Here is a 14,114-nt window from a genome sequence, read left to right on the forward strand (position 1 = left end):
CATCATAAATCAGTAACTCTCATAGTTGTATTTATTTCTTTCGTAAGTGTACTTAAAACTAAGAAACTCATTCACAGACATTTTCGTGCCTCGCCGATAGTCGAGCACAACAAGCAAATAGAAATAAAAAAGAATGTGTGTGTGTGTGTGTGTGTGTGTGTGTGTGTGTGTGTGTGTGTGTGTGTGTGTGTGGTGTGTGTGTGTGTGTGTGTGTGTGACACACACAGAGAGAGAGAGAGAGAGAGAGAGACAGAGAGAGAGAGAGATAAAAATAAAAAAGAATGAGAGAGAGAGTAAAAAATTGTAAAGAAATTGGATCATGGTATGTAAAGAACTCTTTCATTAAAATGACACGTTCCACATCATTACGATAATCGTGTTCATGATATATGAAACAAGAATTAATTTAATGCAATCTAATCTAAACATATCATATTGATGACTAGCCATGAAGAGTAATGAATTACCGAAATTTTTGCTAATACCAGTAACCAAATCAAAACTTGAAAATAAAAGACGACAGTTTTTGTAATAAACCGCGACTTTTATCAAGACCCTTTCGTCCCTGTTAACTAACCACGAAAGATGTCTGATATACCTGTATCTGAAGTAACAAAATGTGCATGCATTTCAAGATGAAGTGCATGATGTGAAGTTCTGTGACGGAGAGAAGAACCCAAAACGTAATCGGTTTGTTAACTAAGTAAAATCAAATGTTTCGTATCGGTTTTTGTTACCAGTTGCTAGGTGTTTGAATCTAAAATAAGGATACAAACCTTTGTGCCTAAGCGGCAATCGAACTGCACACCTACCGTGCATCCACGAATATAGCTTAGTTATTAGTTGCTTACTCACCAATAGTAAGATGTGTGCGTGTTTGACCAGGAATAACGAGAGCTATTGCGATTGTTGGCAACACATGAACAGACATTAAAAATGTACGTTAATTTACACTAACAGGCCGGTGTCCACTTGATAGGGCTTGAAATAAAATTATGAATATTTTTGTACTGGATTTTGGAGGAGACCTAGAGAAGAGGAGATCTGGAGAAGATTGCAGTCTTTGGAAAAGGAACGAAATGATTGAACTATACTGTTCCGAGAGATTCAGATCCTCGTAAGAGGAGATACGAATTAGAATCACAGTCCAGCACCAAATTTTTCAACGTCTCTAGTTGAATTAATTACAAGTAAGAGCCCTGTTCCTTTAAAAGGCTCTCGGTTCGTCAAATAAAATAAAATTTTCTAATGTAAGTAAGTTTACTGGCGACTATATTTCTGTTTACCATAACTTCCGCTATGTCATTTCCCAAAGTGAACCAGCTCTGCCCAGTTGGTAATGAAGGATTCTAGATTATAACGTTTTTTTCTTGGTGTTACCAGGGGTAAAGTAAATCTGTTTGTGCCTCTTAAAAGTAAATGCCTGAACCCACGCATTACACCTGTGATAGTTCGTTCCGCCAGACCCTTGCGGCCACATTTCCCAACCCGAGGAGCGTGCTGTAACAGATGATGTGCTTAGCTTACAAAATTAGTCACAGTGGAAAAAACGCGAGTCTATTAAATGGTTAAGTAGAAGCAAGCTTCTGAAGTGGAGATTATGCTATTCTCATGTGTAAGTAGGCTGTTCAGGTTTTTATATTGGTAACGCCACGTAGCGCTCTGTATGAAAATCACTGACCGTGCTGTGTGCAGTCTGTGGCAGGTTTGCATTGTTGTTGGCTATTGTAGTGTTGGGCATCTGGATGTTAACAGCGCATAGCGTTGTGCAGTTGGAGGTGAGCCGCCAGCAGTGGTGGATGTGGGGAGAGAGATGGCGGAGTTTTGAAATTTGTAAGACTGGATCTCATGAATCGCTATATATATATTATGACTATTATGGTAAATACATTGTTTGTTCTCTATTAAAATCTTTCATTTGCTAACTATGCCTGTCAGTAGTTAGTGCCGTGCGGTAGTGGCGCTCGCTGTATTGCAGTAGTTTAAGTAATGAAGATTTTTGGTGAGGTAAGTGATTTGTGAAAGGTATAGGTTAATGTTTCTCAGGGCCATTTTTTTGTAGGGATTTTTGAAAGTCAGATTGCGTTGCGCTAAAAATACTGTGTGTCAGTTTAAGCACAGTCCTGTATAAATTTTTCAAAGGGGACGTTTCATATGGCGACCCTGCCAGGATTCGAACCTGGAATCTTCTGATTTTTTCTTGTAGTTTGTGTAATTCGTGTAGCTTTTGTTTATTGCTAGTGCGTAATTATAGAGAGAATTTCTTTTGTAGTTGTAGTTTTTCATTGTCGTACACAGTTGTGGCATGCATGTAGATTTGCACCAAGTATTTCACAGCTGCACTTGCAATTAACTAGATATTATTTTCAATGCTATGTTAATGTGTTTTGTTATTTTGCTGTTCAAATTGTGCTTTTCTGTGTTGTCGTGTGAAATATTGTGACAATAATGGCGTGTGAAAAACTTAATACTAGGCTTCAAAGTAAACTGAGAAATGACAGTGAAGACGAAAGCAGTGTGTTAGCGCCGCAGAGTAATGAATTAACTAATGTTCAAAGTAGTAATTTGGTAATTGTGCATAGGGAAATGGAGTCTGCTGCAAATAATGGTGTAGGCAGTGAAACAATTAGTGAACAGGGAAGCATTATCGATTGATCGGTCGGCAACATCTTGCCTCAGGAATCCGAAATCACAGAACACAATATTGCAAATACAGTAGACTCTGGTTTTGGGTCCTCATCGCTTTCTCAAATGAGTTAAGACACATTTTCTGCTTGTCAAAACGTGAATGTTGCCGGTGAAATTGCACTGCCAAAAAGCATAGAGAAACACATTCCAGACACTAATACATTATTATTGCAATTAATGCAACAAATGGAACAAAATCAGAAACAAATGTGACAAAGGCTACAAAAGTTAGATACAACGGTCGAACAAAGTCAGAAACAAATGGGACAAAATCTTCAAAAGTTAGACACAATGGAACAGAATCTTCGGAAGTTAGACACCACACTTCAGCAAACACTTGAAGATTTAACTACTGAGTTACATAACACTGAATCGAAATGTCAAAAAGCCTGTAATGATGTAAAAACAAATTTGTGAGCATTTTCAACCTATTTTTTCGCGGCATGAAAATGCATTACAGAACCACGAAGCAGCCATAAAAGAACAGCAAACTATTGTTTATGAAAATCATGAGACCTTGCAAGCTAAAATTGACTCAGTTGCATCTACCGTTTCAGTTATGCAACTTGCAAAAACTCAGGAAAAGTTAAAGGACACAGTAGATAAGATTTCAACACAAATGGACACTCTGAAACTTGGTTCAGAAAAACACACAGAGGAAATAATTTCACTATCGGATAAAGTAGCTGAACTTTCAGATCAGTTCACTAACTTAACTACAAAGGTAGATGATGATCTGAATGACACAAGACCTGTAGCTTTCACTGACACTGAAGAGTATGAACAAATTAGAAAATTCTAACAAAATCAAAATCAAATTAATGCGCAACACCAAAGAGAAATCTGGGAATTACAAGATCAGCTGACACAGGTAATACAAGAATTACATATTTCAGAGGACACTCGCGCCCCAATACGGGAAGAGGGACATAGAAATACGGAACAGCCACAAAATAATAACACAGCGCATTTCGGAAATTATGAAAGAAATTGGCAAGGTGCACCGAATTTTGAAATGGAACCGCCCAAACGTCATAACAATGACCGATATGCGACTCGCCGACATGATGATTTTGACTATCAGCTGTTCATTACTACACGTAAATTTAAAACATTTAAGAATTCTGCCAACGACATTCATCCACAAGCGTGGCTCTATCAATTCTCTCATTGTTTCCCCCTAACTGGTCATTAGAGCACAGATTAGATTTTATGTGTGGCTATTTAGAGAATGAACCAGCTGTAAGAATGCGATCGGTCATTCACGATTGTCACAGTGAAGGAGAATTTTACCATGCCATCCTCTCAGCATATTGGTCTCAAGCTACACAAGACCGAGTAAAACATAGCATCATAATGATGAAACATTTTGAACAATCTGAATTCTCCAGTCTTGTGAAATATTTTGAAGACATGTTGCACAAGAATCAGTACCTGTCAAACCCATACAGCCCCTCAGAACTCATCTGCATTTGCTTAATCAAATTACCTGAACATTTACGACATATTATTTTGGCAGGACGTTGCAAAGACGACATTGAAGCTTTTCAGGGACTTTTACAAGAATTAGAAATTGACACTGATAATCGCGGAACGCGAAAACAGGAACATATCAATTACAGGTCACATCCGTCGCAATTCCGCGATGAAAGAAATAATAACTGGACACGACAAGGCTATTCTTACAACGTAAATCGTGACCAAAACAGACACCACCCATATGACAACCATTGGCAGGATAATAGTTACAGAGAAAGATCGCACTTCCGTAGCAATGAATATGACAGAGACAACCATAGAAACAGACAATATGGGAACCAAAACAATTATTATCAAGGTAGACAGAATAACATCAGACACAACGGTCCTCTGTGCTGTTACGACTCAGGGAGAAGTACTCCACCACATGACCGACAAGAAATTAATTACAGAAATTACCGACATGACGACAGACGATATAATCGTAACGACAGACCTGAATTGCATCAGAACTGGCGAGATTCAAACAGACGCTCTCGACAAGGTGTATTTGTGGAAGTTAGGTCTCCTAATTCCAATAACGATGCACGCCAACAAAGAGATAGCAGACAATAACTGGCTTCGCAGGCAGCCACGTGCGCCGGCTGGGCTTGAGAAAAACAACATAAGTTAACCTTGAGAAAAATTCCAGTATTCCTTACCGACGTATACCACATGATAATTACGTTGAAACTGAAAGTCTGCTGACTATAGAGGGTAAAAGATTGCACCACATTTCACATGTAAAACCGTTTATTGAAACATAATCTGCTTTTTAACTTTGTCTTTGCCATATAACTTTTCACTTTACATTACTAGTATGCCTTGTCAGACTTAGAATCTGTTAATATGTAACAATGTTTGAAGTTAAATATCCAGTCAAGAACCAAGAGAACTTATTTAAACAGAAATTACGAATGCAGTGTTATTGTGAACAGACGACACAGTGTTATTGTGTGTGTACATTCTTGCTTGTTAGTTGCACAATTACGTAACGACTATAAGGCTCACATACTTAGAACATTTACCAGTACTGCTGATGAGATTTTAATGCAACATTTTGGTTTACTTGAAAATACATTCTGGATTTAAAGTACTTTCTGTGAGATACCAGATGACCCAGTGGTTAGTTTATGTGACAGCTACACGATTTTATCACGACGCTACTAATGAGTGACGTTTTACAATGTTGCTTTTGTGGTGTATCTGTTTTATATCTGCACAGTTTTTCTGAATTATTCTGGAAAGTAAAACATGTTTTAGTAGTAACTTTTGTGGTATAGCTACAATGAGACAGCCTTTTCTGTAGCACAACAATACGTTCCATTATACTACTTTCTTGATCACAGTAAGGTACGTAATAACTACGATATCTATACGCAATGAATTTCACTTTCGTTTATGATGAGGTAAGTACATTGACTTCTGCAGAACTTAGCTTTGGGAGGACGATAACTACGACACTTCCACAGAGATTATCTTACAACAAGACGCACAGTTTAGCGCTACAGTACACATAGTTGAGTGATTAATTTTGTACTTAAAACATTTATTTTTAAAGATATTTGAAGTACAATGATACAAAGTTTTTGCATGATACATTTCATTCCATTGCAATAATCTGTAACACCTGAGGGTATAATTACATTAATCCTCAGGGGGGTACACACTTACTTTGTGTACCATATGTTTGGCAAGCACAAGGAGCCCTAGCTAATATGGTATTTGCTTATACAACTTTATACATCGGTACCATATTTCTGTAACACAGAATTTGACAGCTATCTGATTATTTAACAGAGAAACAAACATTTTTTTTTTACTACATCAGTGACACATGTTTACGCAATTACTCAGTTGGATAATTTCATACTTATGAAATTGTATTTTGTCTGTACTTTGTGAACTGTTCATATTTTTTGGGAACCATTGTGATACTATGAGAGCTTTGAATGATGTATTTGGTATGGGATCATGATTTTTAAAGTACATTTGAGGTAGATGACACTATTTAAATGAGCGGAGAATTTTTTTTAAGTTTTCAAATTATTGCAGAAAGCTATGACGTTTTTGAGATTTGACTGAGGTGTTATGATGTTATTATTATGACGACAATGAGTATTATGCTGTTGAGGTATGTTTATGATCAATAATCTGATGCTATATGAGGACTCTGATTATGCTACATATTTATTATGATGAAATATTGAAGATGTGTTGATGAACATGTATATGTGTAATAAGGTAAGGAATAAGGAGAAGTGGTTAGGGACTCTGACTTGTGAAAAAGGATGATGGAAACCAAGAATCGTTGTTTAAAGACTTATGAAATGTGTGTAAATGCATGAATGTATCACAATGCTGACAACATTTTTTGGACACTATTATATTTAAAGGATTTTGTTTCTACACATTTGTAACGCAAATTCTCCACCTGTGAAATTTTATATGAGACTGTCACTGTTGTGGAAACTGGTGTCATAAATATTTCGGTAAGAAAGTTAAGTGACCACCTTCACGTAATGTGTCGTGGCCACCCAGCTGCCCAACAGTCGCCTGGAAAAAAGCCATTAGTGTGTGCCTTTCAGAGGCACAGGTAAAAAAAAAAAGGAGGCCATTATCCTCGCTATTGACATTTCTTTGTAGAAAGCGTCGCAAATACGATACACTCAAACTTGGAAACATATGATTACACTGTGGAGCTCTTAATTTATGATATTTACTAAAATGCCTAATGAAATGATGATAAACATTTTACATCTGTTGTCTTTCTAGTTGAGAGATTGCTCATTTTGTTTAATATCTAGTTTCTAGCTGCACTGCAGCTGGTTAAAATAAAATTTATTAGGTGTACTAATATAGATATTTTATGCCTACAGATCCAGTAAACAGTAATTTAATGATGTACTTAAAAAAAATGAAGGATCACAAAAAGACATTTCCCTTCACAGGAATTGCATACAGAATTTTCTTTTCAAGTACTTGGTAATTTCTTTTGTAGAGTAACTTGTGGTGCACCACTTTAATTACATAGACATTAAGATGTGAATATACATTTCCCTTATCTGCATTGTTGTCTTTAGTGTACTATTTATTCTGCTTGAGCTTTGTCATGTTTAGGTATAAGTTATTGCATTTGCTGCTGCTGCTTGCCAGGCATAGTGTTACTGAATTTGACTTTGTATTACTCTGTTAAGCCAGTTTTACTACTAATTTATTTTTATTGTTTGCTACACATTGTCTTATATTAGTTGTAATATTGCAATTGCTTTCCTAATTTATGCTGCTTGCTTTATCATTCATATTTTTTATCATTGCTGTTTGTGTTAATTGTTTTGTGCTGCTGCATTGCCTCGTTCCTTAGCATCTGAGCTCAGTACATTTAAGTTAGCTTAAGATGGGGTAGGCTATATGAGATGAATTGGAAGAAATGCATTGAGAGGCTATAAGAAAATGGTTTGGCAAAAAAAAGTATTTTGAAAGAGGATATGAGCAAAAAAGTAGGGTTTAGGGACAACAGGTTTAGGTAGGATTGTCTTGGAAATAAATGATGAGGTAAGATAATGGAAAATAAATAATGAGGTGAGAAATATGTGAACATAAAAATACAGAAAGCATGCTTGGATAGGATTTTTTTGGTGGAAACAAATGTTGAAATAAGACGAAAGATCTATGGAATGAAGTTTTAGGTTGGACTGCAGTACCAAATGTTACACTGAAAACAAACCCTGCCCTTTCCTCTTGTGTTATTCTGCTATGTGTTTGTGTACTCTTGTACATTTGTGTTTTTCCTGTCTTTATGTGTTTAGCTGATATGAGTTATGTTGTGGAATTTTCCTAATAATATGTTATTTTCTTTGTAAAGATGTTTAGACATTATTTATTCTGTTTTGTTTTAATGCTCATGTGTGAAGTTGATGTTTCAAAAGTTATTCTGATCTTTTATGTATGAACTTATGTCATAATTCCTGTAACACTGATGTATATGTTATTTCGATTCTTTTGTAAAGCCTGTACTACAAATGTTATCTGTATTGTTATGTTCTTTAATGATGTATTTTGTACCTTTGTAATTGTATTCTTATGTTATAAAATTGTAATTGACACCAGTTCATCAAATTAAGTAACTTGTAAGTTACATTTCACTGCACACGTTTCTGTTGGTCATAGTATATGGACAATATGTCAGAAGTAGCGACTGTTAGTGTTTGCACGTGTGTTGATAATTCAGCAAGGGACTGGATAACAGCATTGCTTGTTCTAAGGACATTCCAAAAAGTTTTATGAGTACACAAGTGGTGGTTTATGGACTTGCTATATTCTCTGCAAGACTCTTCGATGGTGATTGTGCACCCGCACAGTCGCAACAGATGGTTGCTGGCCGTCTCTACAAGGACTACGGTGGGTCTGCATCTTTGATGGCCCACCAATACCACTATTTCTACAAGGACCGCAGTGAGTCTGCATCTTTGATGATCCATCAATACCATTATTTCTACAAGGACTGCAGAGGGTCTGCACCTCTGGTGGCTCACCAATACCATAATCTCTACCAGGACTACAGTGGGTCTACGCTGTGATGACCTACCTACCAATATTCTTCAAAACTTAGACTGACTGCTGTGGGTTTCATCTGTTGTTGCCCATTACCTGCCTGCATGTCAAGGGTCAGCTCTGTCTTTCCGTTGGAAGGACAACACTACTTCTTCAAGACTGCATGGAAATCCACTAATTCCGTGTGCATTTTCTTTTACTGCTCAGACTTTGAAAAAAACACTGCAATTTTACTGTGATGATTGATCAGGACTGTCTTTATGTACTGTGAGGAAATTTTAGCTTTTGACCAACATTGTATCAATAAGTGTGTGCATTTGATTTCTTTGTTATTGTAATTATGAAAAATTTTATCAAATCGTTATTGGCCACTGCCCAAAACAATTTGTAAAATTTTTTGTGGGGAGCATGGGGGCTATGTAAGTAGGCTGTTGAGGTTTTTATATTGGTAACGCCACGTAGCGCTCTGTATGAAAATCACTGGCTGTGCTGTGTGCAGTCTGTGGCTGGTTTGCATTGTTGTTGGCTACTGTAGTGTTGGGCAGCTGGATGTTAACAGCGCGTAGCGTTGTGCAGTTGGAGGTGAGCCGCCAGCAGTGGTGGATGTGGGGAGAGAGATGGCAGAGTTTTGAAATTTGTAAGACTGGATGTCATGAGCTGCTATATATATTATGACTATTAAGGTAAATACATTGTTTGTTCTCTATTAAAATCTTTCATTTGCTAACTATGCCTATCAGTAGTCAGTGCCTTCTGTAGTTTGAATCTTTTATTTAGCTGGCGGTAGTGGCGCTCGCTGTATTGCAGTAGTTCGAGTAACGAAGATTTTTGGTGAGGTAAGTGATTTGTGAAAGGTATAGGTTAATGTTTCTCAGGGCCATTCTTTTGTAGGGACTTTTGAAAGTCAGATTGCGTTGCGCTAAAAATACTGTGTGCCAGTTTAAGCACAGTCCTGTATAAATTTTTCCAAGGGGTACGTTTCACATGTCAGCAGGATGTAAGGACTCTTCTACGCATTTTGAAATTTTCACAAATTCAACAAATTTCTTAGTTCGAGAAAATCCACTGTGAGGTGTGAAGTTACAGGATAATTCGATTATTACCGTCATTATTACAATCATTTTCTTCATACCGCTGCTGGAACACTGTACTTGAAGATCATGTGATGCCTTTTGGTCACTATAGAAGTAGTTTCCCAAGAATAGGTTCTTTCCCTGTCTACGGAATCCTTTTCATGTTAATATCAAACATCAGTAATTACTCGTTTTCCCTTGCAATAAACAGAAAGATTTTCATTCTAAGTATCCGAGTACAAAATTTTCGCAATATTAGTTCAAATTTAATATTCGCTTCTGTAATGTAGGAAAGTATTTCACAGTTGCAAAACTCGCATTCATCTCATTGACCTTACACTTAGTCGCTGACCATAAATTCTAGCTCAGAGTGACACCAGATTAAGTAACCTACTGTAGCGAAGACTGTTTGCCAGTGCTCTTTCTCACCGGAAAATACGCATTCACTCATTGGGCTCCATAAGTACACTGTAACAGTAATTTCTGTGTGTATGCAATGCATACGGATTAGAATTTAGGGGTGCTCTCTCTTCCACTTCTGTATACAATATACCTGACCTAAACGGGCCCTTTATCATTACAGGCCCTGGGCCGTGCAACATCATACTGACAACAGTAATGAGCTTATACTGACAACCTGACTGTTCGTTTTACCTGATTTTGTAATCATTTAAATAAAACAGCATGACTTTCCAGTGTGAGGCATTTCGTCCTTCCTTTCCTTCTGTGAAATTTGTCAGTAAGCTTTTTGCCTTCCAGCCAGCGAAATGCGGCAGAGTTCGGCAGGTAAATGATTCCTAAACCACGATTTTGTGCCGTTAAGACGATATATTTAAACGTCACACATAGATGCAATCGATTTTGAGGAGCAAAGTGTTTGTTATCTTACTTTTGTGACAGGTGCGCATAAGTGATTTCCAAAGACTTTTTATTGTACTGAAATAATATTTTGTCACAAAGTAACAAGGTAAGTGTTTTATCCGTATATATTTTGTAGGAAACTGTAATCGTGATGGAAGATGATACACCTGAATGTTTGACACAACTGGTAGGAGAAAACTCTGCATATTAACCAAACCCCGCGCCTCCTCCCCATATCCTCCTATGACACGAGCTCGGGATTCTCCTCGCATACCGTTACAGATCTGTTCCTAGCACAGCTGAGAATTGGCAACATTGTCACAAACATTAGGCAACACTGTGACAGTGCAATCACTTCCGCGTGTGGTACTGAATTGACTCGCTAAATTCACTTGATATTCCATTTCCATTTGAATGACTCGTGCTATATAATCCTCATGTAAACTAAGACACTGAGACAGAAAATTCAATTTTTTGCCTAAAGAAATACTATTCTTCACATAAGTGACAACTTTTGTTATCTTTCACGATGCGTTATGAGGCTGAGCGACAACTACTATGATGAGAGTGCCGTACAGGCAGCAGTGTGTCCGTAGTCCCGTGGTACCGCCCGTGTCTTGGGTCAGAACGGCTCAATCAGTCGTCAGTTGTAACCGTGGTAGGGGCCAGCGTATGCGAGTTTTTTTTCCTGATATATTTTATGGAGCTGCGAATTTCCAGAAAAAATTCTGTATCGAAATCGGAAGAAAACCTTTAGACATCAAATCCTCTTGGTAGCTCTACTCAGTATGTTCTGTTAATGGTCATAGATTTTGGGTTTCTGACTGCCAAGCTGCTTCGCAATACCAGCGTCTCTGAAGAAATTCGAATCGACCATCAGCGATACGAATTTCAATATTGATCTTCACTTAAGACTCACATGCCAGGGTGATAAGTATGAAGGAAATGAACCTCTTGATTAGGGTCTCTATGCTAAATTTCACAGAAGAAATTAGGAACTCCCTGCAGACATATGACTAACACATATGAATCCATGACAATAATAAATTATTTGAGGAACCTCCCATGAAGGGAGAAGAACAGAATGTGACGCTTTAATTGTAGTGCACTGGATCAGAAACAACGAAATTAATTCTGTGCCACATTGATGTATTGCATTCTAGTGTAATTAAATAATCATCAAATAAGAACGGTTTTGTGCCTCCTTTGCTATCAAGAGTGAAACAGAAAAGGTAGGTGCTTCAGTCTGGAACCGCGTGACCGCTACGGTCGCAGGTTCGAATACTGCCTTGGGCATGGATGTGTGTGATGTCCTTTGGTTAGTTAGGTTTAAGTAGTTCTAAGTACTAGGGGACTGGTGACGACAGATGTTAAGTCCCATAGTGCTCAGAGCCATTTGAACAAATCGTAGACAGATTTTATGGGTCACCACTCAACAACATTAAAACATTTTACATGGTCGAGAGTGCGGAGTGGAGCAGACGTTGTCGGCAGAAGGCGAGACAATGCAGTGTCTCAGCCCCCGCCGGTAGGCAGCAAACGGGTCCCAGAGAACTCAGACGCATGCGGTGTTCAGAGACAGATGGTTGGCAAAGAAATCTTTCGCTAAAACGTTGTTGGACCAAACTGTTATTACCAGTGTGACAGAAAGCGAAATCTATTGTAGATTCGCTTGAATTACACTCATAGCTTTAGCACCGAGAGGAAAGGGGCGATAAAAACTTTGTCGACGTGTGCTTTTAGTTACCACACGTCGCATTAGCTAGTCTCGCGTTTTACCTCAAGACTACGGTCGTAGTCAAGAATAAAGTACTAAGACTGAAGTCAAGACTTCCTCTGGGAAGTGCCGCAGTCTACAATGTTGCCAGATCGAGCATATTGCCGGGCATAGGATTCTGAGAGGAGCACGACTGCATTGCCCACCTTACGTGAACGACTCGGCGGCAAATTTTTTGCTCTAAGGCTGTATCTACAACACATATTGCACGCTGAAGACCCAGAACAATTAAAAAACAAAAGTAGTTTATGAGAGCACTATTAACTATAGCGTTCGAAGTATTCATAGTATTGTATGTGTGTGTGTAAACGCCTTCCAATTCCCACTCAAGGAAGACAGGGATACACAGCCTAGCTTTGATATTATAAATTCGCCTCAGTTAGCGGAAGAACTCAGACTTAGGCTGATAATCATTTACAATATTTAGCAGTACTGTACCCATTGGTGTTAAACTCTTTTTCAACCAATGATTCCCACAGCTACGGGAACACTACTTGTGATACCTCATAGACCAAATACTTACGCAGTGCTATCAGACGAAAAGATCAACTTGACACAAACTGTGGGTCGTTTGTTTTACAACCTTCGTACCTGGGTAATGAGCTTTTTCCTATTTGAGGTGTCTGTGAACATTGCTGATTGAGACGATTTAAGACGAAACTAAATCCTTCAGCTACAACAATGTTTAAAGAAATCGTCTTAACGGCACTAAATCGTGGTTTGTGAATCGTTTACCGGCCTTACTCTGCCGCATTTCGCTGGCTGGAAGGAAAAAAGCTTACTGACAAATTTCACAGAAGGAAAGGATGGACGAAATGCCTCACACTGGAAGGTCATGTTGGTTTATTTAAGTGATTACAAAATCAGGTAAAACGAACAGTCAGGTTGTCAGTATAAGCTCATTACTGTTGTCAGTATGATGTTGCACTGCCCAGGGCCTGTAATGATAAAGGGCCCGTTTAGGACAGGCATATTGTATACAGAAGTGGAAGAGAGAGCACCCCTAAATTCTAATCCGTATGCATTGCATACACACAGAAATTACTGTTACAGTGTACTTATGGAGCCCAATGAGTGAATGCGTATTTTCCGGTGAGAAAGAGCACTGGCAAACAGTCTTCGCTACATTAGGTTACTTAATCTGGTGTCACTCTGAGCTAGAATTTATGGTCAGCGACTAAGTGTAAGGTCAATGAGATGGATGCGGGTTCTGCAACTGTGAAATACTTTCCTACATTATAGAAGCGAATATTAAATTTGAACTAATATTGCGAAAATTTTGTACTTGGATACTTAGAATGAAAATCTTTCTGTTTATTGCAAAGAAAAACAATGATTTTCTAAAACATTCTCTGTCATGCACAACTTGAAACAGGTCATGTCGACCAAATCATATGGAAGAACTGACAGCGACGTATATCGGAAGGCAGTAAGATCTCTTGCCTTCGCGGGTTTGGCAGTACTCGATAGCCATTTCTAGGAGAAATTAACTGAAGAAAGGCACCGCGTTTTTGTTATCAAGTAACGTCTTCATCAACTACTTTAGTTTTAATGTAATCTACGAGTAATTGCTGATGTTTGATATTAACCTGAAAAGGATTCCGTAGACAGGGAATGAACCGTGATGGGTTCTTATCTCTGTC

This window comes from Schistocerca serialis, chromosome 7 (genome assembly GCF_023864345.2).
Source record: "Schistocerca serialis cubense isolate TAMUIC-IGC-003099 chromosome 7, iqSchSeri2.2, whole genome shotgun sequence".
Lineage (NCBI taxonomy): Eukaryota > Metazoa > Arthropoda > Insecta > Orthoptera > Acrididae > Schistocerca > Schistocerca serialis.